Below are 10665 nucleotides of genomic sequence, written 5' to 3'. Positions count from 1 at the left end.
TACAGTGATGGAAAGGAAGTGCCAGTATTTGTGGCATTTCATTTGGAGGTGACGAGAATGTCCAGGAATTAATTGCAGTCGTTCCCTTGTGAATTCCCTTATCTTCTTGAAGATAGCTATTCTAACAGGTGTAACGTAAAGTCTCATTGTGGTCTTGGTTTGTATTTCCCTCATCAGTGACATTGAGCATCTTTTTATGTATCCGTTAGCCATTTTGAGAACTTCTTTTTTAAAAAATCCTTTTAGTTCCTCTGCTCATTTCTTTTCTTGTATTTTTTGGGGTTTTGTTATTGAGTTCCATGAGTTCTTTATATCCTTTGGATACTAACCCCATTATCTAAGATACGTTTTGCAAATATTTCACGAGGATTCATATTGATGTTAAATATATCAGTTCTTAATTTTGGTCCACATCGCAAATCTCATCATCAGCACTCATAATATTCCAGATCTAATTCAAAATTATAATAAAACAATATTTCATCCATAGGACTAAAAGTGACTAAAGGTAGCATTTTAGGCGATAAAATTTAACATTTTGTAAAACAGACATTATCCTTTTGGAGGACTGCAAACCAGGGCAGAAAGAGAGGGGGCATTTATAGGATAAAGAATAAAAAACAAGGAAGAGAAATACAGAAAACAAATGATTGGCTGACTATAACCGCATAGTCCATCTTCTTTGGAGAGAGAAGGAACAAGGAAATATATAGAATCCAGAGTTGGCTTGAATTCGGGGATTGTGTATTTTTGCTTCTGGCCAAGTGGAGCAGAACAGGTACAGGAAAGTCAATGAAGTTTCATTGTGCTGACATGTCTCTCTTGTAGAAGAGATTCCACCTTAGACCTAGAAAGGTAATCCAACAACATCAATAAAAGTGAAACTACTTCCAGGTCAAATTGACCTCCTTTGTGGTACATCCTTATGTCCTCAGGAAAATCTCACTTATTCTGTAAATAAATAAAGTTCTAATGGAATTAAGGAGACAAGGTGTGTTTGAATAAGCAGGGAGGAGGGACCACCTCCAGTAAAAGCCTCCTGCAAGGGGATGTCACTCCAGAACTAAGCTATTAGTGGCGGCATGTGGGGGGTCAGAGGATAGCATAATGGACTTGAGGTGAAAGCAATTTCATGGAATTTTTCAATTCTTAGGTTTTTTTAAATGGCCAGTTTATAGACAAGGTCATCAGAATAAATTCATTTATTAATTCAGCAAGCCCCATCTGAAGCCAATCAGTGGCAGGCAGCATATGTGCCCTTAGAGGCACAGGACTGAATCCTCTGCCCTGAGAGCAGTGGGCTGACTTGGATTTTTATACGGTGTTGGCCATGAGACCCTATACTGATGCTCACCCTGAACAAACTTTGGAACAGTTTTGGAAAAGTGACAAAATGAAGGTAAATTCCCAATGGGAAACATAGTGAAAAGGGGGCCTCTGGAGCACTTTTGAGTATCTGTTCCACCCTAATTATGACCTTATTCTACACTTGGATTCCCCCACAGGGAACACAGAAAACTTTCCCTGCCCTCTGCTCAGCTGCTCACATAGACCTTCCCAGTCATTGCCAGGAGGTGTCACTAATCACCAGATGTGGATGAGGGGGATGAGCCCTGGGGATGAGATTTGCTCCTCACTGGAGACGCCCCAGCCTCTCCATGCAGACAGTGTCACCGACACTACAGATGACATGATAATAACGGCACCTCTGCGGGGAGAGCAGGTCCAGGGACCCTGTCCCTATAACTGTGGCTCATCCTGATGGACACGTCCCTGCACGGAGCTCTGGAGTCACGACCAGGCAGGTGAGTGCATCCTTGTGTTCAATTTCAGGACGGAAACCAGGAGAGAAGGGCTGTCCAGCAGGAGATAGACTCAGAGCTGTGCTGTTAGTACCACTGGGTGGGAGAGGTGCTGACCCTGCCTTGTCCTGAGTGCCCATCCATGTCCCGGCTGGACAGGTAGGAGGTGGGAATGTGGTGGGTGTGTTTCTGAGGGGGGCCAGAGCCATGAGGTTCACTGCAAATCCCTATGCCCTGGAGCCCCTGAGAATGAGGGAGAGAGGGATGGGGTCCCTGGGAATCTGCGACAAGTCTTGTACAACCACAGCATTAAGTTATTCATCATGTAAATAAGGTTCTACCTATCATATTACGGTTGAGTTTATAATAGAATAAGTTGATGTGCACAGTTTTGGTTAAAACTTGAAAATCCTGAAACGTGAAGTAAGATCCATGACAGTCGCAGACACCAACAAACATAAATACAGAGAGAAAGATACTGTCCTTACAATGGCACAGATATTTTCCTTCATTGGATGCAGTTGGCGCAGTCATTTCTGCCATGATACTCCATCACCTTTCTGTCTGTGTGTGATTTGCTGTATGTGCATCAGTGTTGCTTTTTTTTTTTTTTTTTTTTTGCTCTTTTTTTAGGTCCACACCTGTAGCATATGGAGGTTCCCAGGTTAGGGGTCTAATTGGAGCTACAGCTGCCAGCCTATGCCACAGTCACAGCAACACCAGATCCGAGCCACATCTGCAACCTACACCACAGTTCATGGCAGCACTAGACCCCTAACCCACCGAGCAAGGCCAGGGATTGAACCCACAACCCCATGGTTCCTAGTTGGATTCATTTCCTGGCACCACAACAGGAACTCCAGGGTTGCTCACATTTTTATATCTTTAACTGAGTGGCAAAGCGTCCATCTGTCCTTACTAACATGAGCAGCAGAGAGAAGAAAAAAGAATTTGTACAGAGATATACACTACTGTATCTAAAATAGATAACTAACAAGGACCTTCTGTATGGCCCTGGGAAATCTACTCAATATCCTATAATAACCTACCTGGGGAAAGAATCTGAAAAAGAATTGATATGTGTCTGATTCACATTCATATATACATGCAATTAACACATTATAAGTCAACCATACACCAATAAAATTTAAAAACAGAGAAAAAAAGATTTTATATAAACATATCTGGCTAACTTTCAAATCTTCCAAATTAGTGTGAATATTGGAAATAATGTACCCTTTTTTTAGTGGACCTAGGAATTAAAGCGACGTCCTCTCTGCTAATTACCTTTGCATTTTATACTTGGGAATACAGTGGCGTGTCCCTTGGGCCATGCTATGGTCCGAATGTGTCATGCAAAAATTCACATGTTGACATCCTAAACCTTAAAGATGTTGGTGTTAGCAGATGGGGCCTTTGGGAGGTGCTTAGGCTGAGTCCATGGAAATTCATGAATGGAATTAACACCTCATCCAAGTACACAGAGAGAGACCTGTCCATGCTGGTCCCCCTCACCTGTGCGTGACGAGAGGCAGGCACTGGGATATGTGTTCCTGTGGCAGCACAAAGGTACCTTCTGCGGATTCCTTTCCGACTCAGCCTTTGGTGGCACGACTGTGTGGGCTTGCTGTTCGTGGGTTGTGTTGGGCAGGAGTGTCTTTCTGCGGTTCTGGCTCATGATTGTAGGTGTGAGGGAGGCACCTCACCTGTGGGGTTGACCCCCTGTGTGTTTCAAAGAATGTACAAGCAGTAGGTTTGACCACATGACTCATCCAGTCAACCCTCAGCCCAGCTGGAAAGAGGCCCTGGGCCAGGTTTGTGGGAGGAGAGGTGCAGGAGGAGGAGAGGACCTGATGCTTTTAGGGGTACCCTAGGACCTGTGACACAGGGAGCCCTGAGGAGGTGGCTTCGGGAGAACCATGTGAAAATTTCCTGGGCGTGAGATTCAAGTCATTTCTTTTGGAATAAACAAGGCTTTGTGGATCTGGGGTTAGAATAAAATTTAACACTGGAGAGCCATGGCATTTTACAGGTATTTTAAATCAAAGGAGAGATCCGAATAATTAAATTTTCTTTTTTTTTTAATTTTTTTATTTTCCCACTGTACAGCAAGGGGATCAAGTTATCCTTACATGTATACATTACAATTACATTTTTCCCCCACCCTTTGTTCTGTTGCAACATGAGTATCTAGACAAAGTTCTCAATGCTACTCAGCAGGATCTCCTTGTAAATCTATTCTAAATTGTGTCTGATAAGCCCAAACTCCCGATCCCTCCCACTCCCTCCCCCTCCCATCAGGCAGCCACAAGTCTCTTCTCCAAGTCCATGATTTTCTTTTCTGAGGAGATGTTCATTTGTGCTGGATATTAGATTCCAGTTATAAGTGATATCATATGGTATTTGTCTTTGTCTTTCTGGCTCATTTCACTCAGTATGAGAGTCTCTAGTTCCATCCATGTTGCTGCAAATGGCATTATGTCATTCTTTTTTATGGCTGAGTAGTATTCCATTGTGTATATATACCACATCTTCTGAATCCAATCCTCTGTCGATGGACATTTGGGTTGTTTCCATGTCCTGGCTGTTGTGAATAGTGATGCAATGAACATGTGGAGGGTGCATGTGTCTCTTTTAAGTAGAGTTTTGTCCGGATAGATGCCCAAGAGTGGGATTGCAGGGTCATATGGAAGTTCTATGTATAGATTTCTAAGGTATCTCCAAACTGTTCTCCATAGTGGTTGTACCAGTTTACATTCCCACCAGCAGTGCAAGAGGGTTCCCTTTTCTCCACAGCCCCTCCAGCACTTGTTTTTTGTGGATTTATTAATGATGGCCATTCTGACTGGTGTGAGGTGGTATCTCATGTTAGTTTTGATTTGCATTTCTTTTTTTTTTTTTTTTTTTTTGTCTTTTTGCCATTTCTAGGGCCGCTCCCGCGGCATATGGAGGTTCCCAGGCTAGGGGTCGAATCGGAGCTGTAGCCTCCGCCTACGCTATGCCAGAGCCACAGCAACGCAGGATTCGAGCCGAGTCTGCAACCTACACCACAGCTCATGGCAACACCGGATTGTTAACCCACTGAGCAAGGGAAGGGACCGAACCCGCAACCTCATGGTTCCTAGTCGGATTCGTTAACCACTGAGCCACGACGGGAACTCCCTGACTTGCATTTCTTTTATAATCAACGATGTTGAGCATTTTTTCATGTGTTTGCTGGCCATCTGTATATCTTCCTTGGAGAAATGTCTATTCAGGTCTTTTGCCCATTTTTCCATTGATTGATTAGCTTTTTTGCTGTTGGGTTGTATAAATTGTTTATATATTCTAGAGATTAAGCCCTTGTCGGTTGCATCATTTGAAACTATTTTCTCCCATTCTGTAAGTTGTCTTTTTGTTTTCTTTTGGGTTTCCTTTGCTGTGCAAAAGCTTTTTAGTTTGATGAGGTCCCATGGGTTTATTTTTGCTCTAATTTCTATTGCTTTGGGAGACTGACCTGAGAAAATGTTCATGATGTTGATGTCAGAGAGTGTTTTGCCTATGTTCTCTTCTAGGAGTTTGATGGTGTCCTGTCGTATATTTAAGTCTTTCAGCCATTTTTGAGTTTATTTTTGTGCATGGTGTGAGGGTGTGTTCTAGTTTCATTGCTTTGCATGCAGCTGTCCAGGTTTCCCAGCAATGCTTGCTGAATAGACTTTCTTTTTTCCCATTTTATGTTCTTGCCTCCCTTGTCAAAGATTAATTGACCATAGGTGTCAGGGTTTATTTCCATCCTCCCCTTTCTCAATTTATTTTTATTAGAGTTGATTTACAGTGTTTTGTCAATTTCTGCTATACAGCATAGTGACCCCGTCATATACATACATATATTCTTTTTCATCATGTTCTATCCCAAAAGACTGGATCTAGTTCCCTGTGCTATATAGTAGGACCTCATTGCTTATCCATTCTAAATGTAATAGTTTGCATCTACCAACCCCAAACTCCCCATCTATCCCACTCCCACTCCCTCCCCCTTGGCAACCACAAGTCTGTTCTCTGTGACTGTGAGTCTGTTTCTGTTCTGTGGATAGGTTCGTTTGTGCCATATTTTTTTTCAGTTTAGTTTAGCTTTGTTATTTCTGGATTCAGTGTTTTTTGTGCTGGAGTTTTTTATGATTTTTATTTTTTCCATTATAGTTGATTTACACTGTTCTGTCAATTTCTACTGTACAGCAAAGTGACCCAGTCATATATATATTCTTTTTCTCATATTACCCTCCATAATGTTCCATCACAAGTCACTGGATACAGTTCCCTGTGCTAAACAGTAGGATCTCATTGCTTAACTACTCCAAAGGCAATAGTTTGCATCTATTAACCCCAAACTCCCAGTCCATTCCACTCCTTTCCCCTCCCCCTTGGCAACCATAAGGCTGTTCTCCAAGTCCATGAGTCTCTTTTCTGCACAAAGTTTCATTTGTGCCATATATTAGATTCCAGATATAAGTGATATCATATGGCATTTGTCTTTCTCTTTTTGAGCTACTTCACTCAGTATGAGAGTCTCTAGTTCCATCCATATTGCTGCAAATGGCATTATTTTGTTCTTCTTTATAGCTGAGTAGTATTCCATCAAAAGACATGAATAGACATTTCTCCAAAGAAGATATACAGATGGCCAACAAGCACACAAAAAAGTGTTCGACACCACTGATTGTTAGAGAAACGCAAATCAAAACGACTATGGGGTGCCACCTCCCACCTGTCAGAATGGTCATCATTAACAAGTCAAGAAGTAACAATTGCTGGAGAGGGTGTAGAGAAAAAGGAACCTTCCTACACTGTTGCTGGGAATGTAAATTGGTACAACCACTGTGGAAAACAGTATGGAGATACCTCAGAAAACTATGGGTATCATATGACCCAGAAATCCCACTCTTGGGCATATATCTGGACAAAACTTTCCTTGAAAAAGACACATGCATCTGTATGTTCACTGCGGCACTATTCACAATAGCCAAGTCATGGAAACCACTTAAATGTCCATCGACAGATGAATGGATTAAGAAGGTGTGGTATATTTACACAGTGGAATATATATTTACACACTGAAAAACAGAAACCATTTTTTAAATGTCAATCAAATGGTAGAAGATGTGATATATATATATACATACACACAATGTACCATATTTTATATTCCACATGTAAGTGATAACATGTGGTATTCGTTTTTCTCTCTCTGATCTATTTCACTTAGTATGAGAGTCTCTAGTTTCATCCATGTTGCTGCAGATGGCATTATTTCGGTTTTTTTATGGCTGAAGAGTATTCCATTGTGTATATGTACCACATCTTCTTAATCTATTCATCTGTCGATGGACATTTAGGTTGTTTCCGTGCCTGGGCTATGTGAATAGTGCTGCATAGGGGTGCATGTATCTTTTCGAATGAAACATTTGCCAATTCCAAGCAATCACCATTCTACTCTCTGTTTCTATGAGTTCAATTGTTTATCGACTTCTGCCTACATAAGTGATAGAATACAGTGTTTGTCTCTCTATGTCTGGGTATTTCAATACCCAAATGTTCTCCTGTTTCATGTTCTCAGTCCTCCATGTAGTTGCAAAAAGGAGGATTTCCTGGTTTCTTAATGGCTTAATAATATTCTATTGCATAATATACCACAGTGTTGTTATGTATTTACCTATCATTCGATACTTAGATTACTCCCCTGACTTGCCTGTTGTAAACTATGCAGGAATGAACAGAGGGTTGTGGATGCCTCTCCAGAATTCGATTTCATTTCCTTTGGATGTATCCTAGAAATGGGATTGCTGTGTCATATGGTTGTTCAGGTTTTGATTTCTTGAGTAACCGCCAGGGTGGTTTTCCACAGAGGCTGTACCAGTTTACATTCCCACCAACAATGTATAAGATGTTCCTTTCTCTCAACTTACTCAACAATGTGCTAACTCTTGCCTGTTGGATAACAGACATAATAACAAGTGTGAGGTGGTATCTCATAGGTTTTGTTGTTGTTGTTGTTGTTGTTGTTTTTTGTTTGTTTTGGGTTTTTTTTTGCTACTTCTTGGGCCACTCCCATGGCATATGGAGGTTCCCAGGCTAGGGGTTGAATCGGAGCTGTAGCCACCGGCCTACGCCAGAGCCACAGCAACGCAGGATCCGAGCCGCGTCTGCAACCTACACCACAGCGCACGGCAACACCGGATCGTTAACCCACTGAGCAAGGGCAGGGACCGAACCCGCAACCTCATGGTTCCTAGTCGGATTCGTTAACCACTGCGCCACAACGAGAACTCCAACAAAGAAATCTGTAACTGGCTGTGATCAATTAATTGTAAACACCACTGCACTCAAACCAACCTCATAGTTTTGATTTGCATTTCCCTGATGACTGGTGATTTTGAACATCTTTTCATGTACCTTTTAGCTGTTTGTATGTCTTCTTTGGAAAAATATCTATTTGGGTCATTTGCCCATCTTTCACCTGATTATTTAGAGTTTCTTGTGAAAATTCCTTCTCTATTTTGGATATCAAGTCATTAATGGATATGTGTCTCACAAATATTTTCTCCTAATCCAAAGACAGCCTTTTCATTTTGTTGATGGCTTCCTTGACTGTATAGAGGCTTTTTTATGATGTAGTCCCACTATTTACTTTCTCTATTTTTGCTTTTGTTTTGTTGTCAAATCCACACCATTGTTACCAAGACCAGTATCAAGGAATTTATTTCTTTCTTCTAGGAGTTTTACAGTTTCAGGTCTTAACATCCAAGTTTTAATCCAGTTGAGATTTTTTTTGTGTGTATAGTGTACAATAATGCACAGTTTAGGGTGCAGTTTTTAAGTTTAGATTAGTTGACATCACATTATATTAGTTTCATGGGTACAAAATAATAATGCAATCCTTGTATCTATTGCCAACTGATCACAATAAGTCTAGTTAACATCCATTACCCATACGGTTACATTTTTATGCCATTGGAACTTGTAAGGTTTAGCCTCTCAGTTTCATTCTGAAATATGGATATCCAGTTTTCCAAACACTGCTTATTAAATAGATTGTTTTTTGTTGTTGTTGTTGTTGTTGTTAGTCCCCAACACAATTTTTTTCCAGTGTGCAGCATGGTGACCCAGTTACACATACATGTACATTCTTTTTCACTGTATATTCTTAGTGCTGTTTGCAAACATTAATTAACCACTGGTGCATGACTTTATTTCTGTGCTCTCTATGCTGTTCCTTTGACTTATTTTTATGTCAACACCATACTACTAGGTTACCATAACTTTCACGTATATAGTTGAAATGAGGGATTCCGATGCCTCCAGCTTTGTTCTTCTTTCTCAAGATTGCCTTGGTTATTTGGGATGTTTTGTAGCTGTGTACAAATGTAGGATTTTTTCTATTTCTGTGAATAATGATAAGGAGATAGCTTCATCTGGGCCAACAGTGTTGTCGAACAAGACAGACTTGTTTCTTCACTTCATGGACCTTCAACACAGGTGGGGAATCAGGATTGAAGTAATTGGGAATAAATACCAGTAATGATGGGGACTGTTATTACTTGTCCTCTTCTCTGGGGAGAGTCATTGTTCTGGAGTTTGACAGTGTCTCCCTTCTCAGGAGGAAAAAAGAGCGAGACTCCTGCCCAGTGTTGGTTATGCGAGAAGACAGCTGATGTCATCACCAGGACAGACTCCTTTCTGCTCTAGACCACTCTGAAGCCATCTCCATGTCTTTTCACAAAGATGTCCTAAGAACACAAGCCAGGCAGCTCTGAAAACCATATATCTTTTACAGATGGGCGTTGAGGCTCTGGCCAGTGTCATTCTCTTCTTCCACCATACGTTTCCAGTCTTGCTTGGCCACAAGCAGAGACTCACACACATGGCCATCGCCAGTCTCCTAGTTCTTCTTTCCTCTGGGTTTCCCCACATAGTGGAGCTTTTGTTTCAAGGAGCCCTCTGTCCAGAATTGTGTGTAAATTTGTATCTTATACACGGAAAGTAGCTTGCAGCTCCACCCTGTGCTTCACCTGTGTCCTGAGCACCTATCATGTCTTCATTCTCATGTCCAGGAGAGCAGAGAAGACAACGCTCCAAGGAAGAGCCCCCAAGATCATTGGTCCTTCCTGTTATGTCTTGTGGATATTCGGTGTCTTAATGTACATCCATGTTCCTTTGAAAATCACTGGTCCGCAGGACATGCACAACTATACTGATACCCAAGGTAATTGGTTCTGCTCATCTTCAGGTCCTGATACAGGCTTTGGATGCTTATGGTCCATCTCTGATGTCCTGTTTATTGGCCTCATGGCCTGGTCCAGTGGCTCCATGCTGCTTCTCCTGCACAGACACCACCAGAGAATGCAGTATATTCACAGGCCCACTGCCTACCGCCAATGCCCCCCATAGACCAGAGCTGCCCACACCATCCTGATGCTGGTGGTCACCTTTGTCTTCTTCTTTGTGCTGAATTCCAGTTTTGCTTTTTATGTCACTGCCTATACACATTTGCATCTATGGTTGATACAGACCACTCATCTTCTGGCTTCGTGTTTCCCCACTTTTAGCCCCTTCTTTCTAATCCTTGGGGATCCTAGAGCTCCTAGATGCTGCTCTCGAGGTGTAAGAAATTGTGGTTGAAATGTAGAATATGTAGAAGGCAACTTCTCTAATAAACATATTTATTCTCTGACTATTTACTCAGTACCATTTTTGAGATATAATTAAAATACATTGTAGAAATTTCAATTGTTCAAAATAATGATTCTGTGTTTGTTTATATTATATCATCACAGAAAGTATGAATGATCATATTCATGCAAAGATACAAAATTATTTTTCTTGTGAG

General features: G+C 41.4%; 1 pseudogene; it reads left to right on the top strand.

The window, feature by feature from the left end:
- Window positions 1-9544: 9544 nt before the first annotated feature.
- Window positions 9545-10457, top strand: LOC146402491 (vomeronasal type-1 receptor 4-like; annotated as a pseudogene).
- The last annotated feature ends 208 nt before the right edge of the window (window positions 10458-10665 follow it).

The sequence above is a fragment of the Sus scrofa genome, chromosome 6, assembly GCF_054392235.1.
Source record: "Sus scrofa isolate SSC_HxYL_T2T_F1_AM1 chromosome 6, Sscrofa_HxYL_maternal_Yorkshire_Landrace_v2.0, whole genome shotgun sequence".
NCBI lineage: Eukaryota > Metazoa > Chordata > Mammalia > Artiodactyla > Suidae > Sus > Sus scrofa.
The sequence above is the reverse complement of the archived record's forward strand: the minus strand, read 5'-3'. Positions and strand labels throughout refer to the sequence as shown.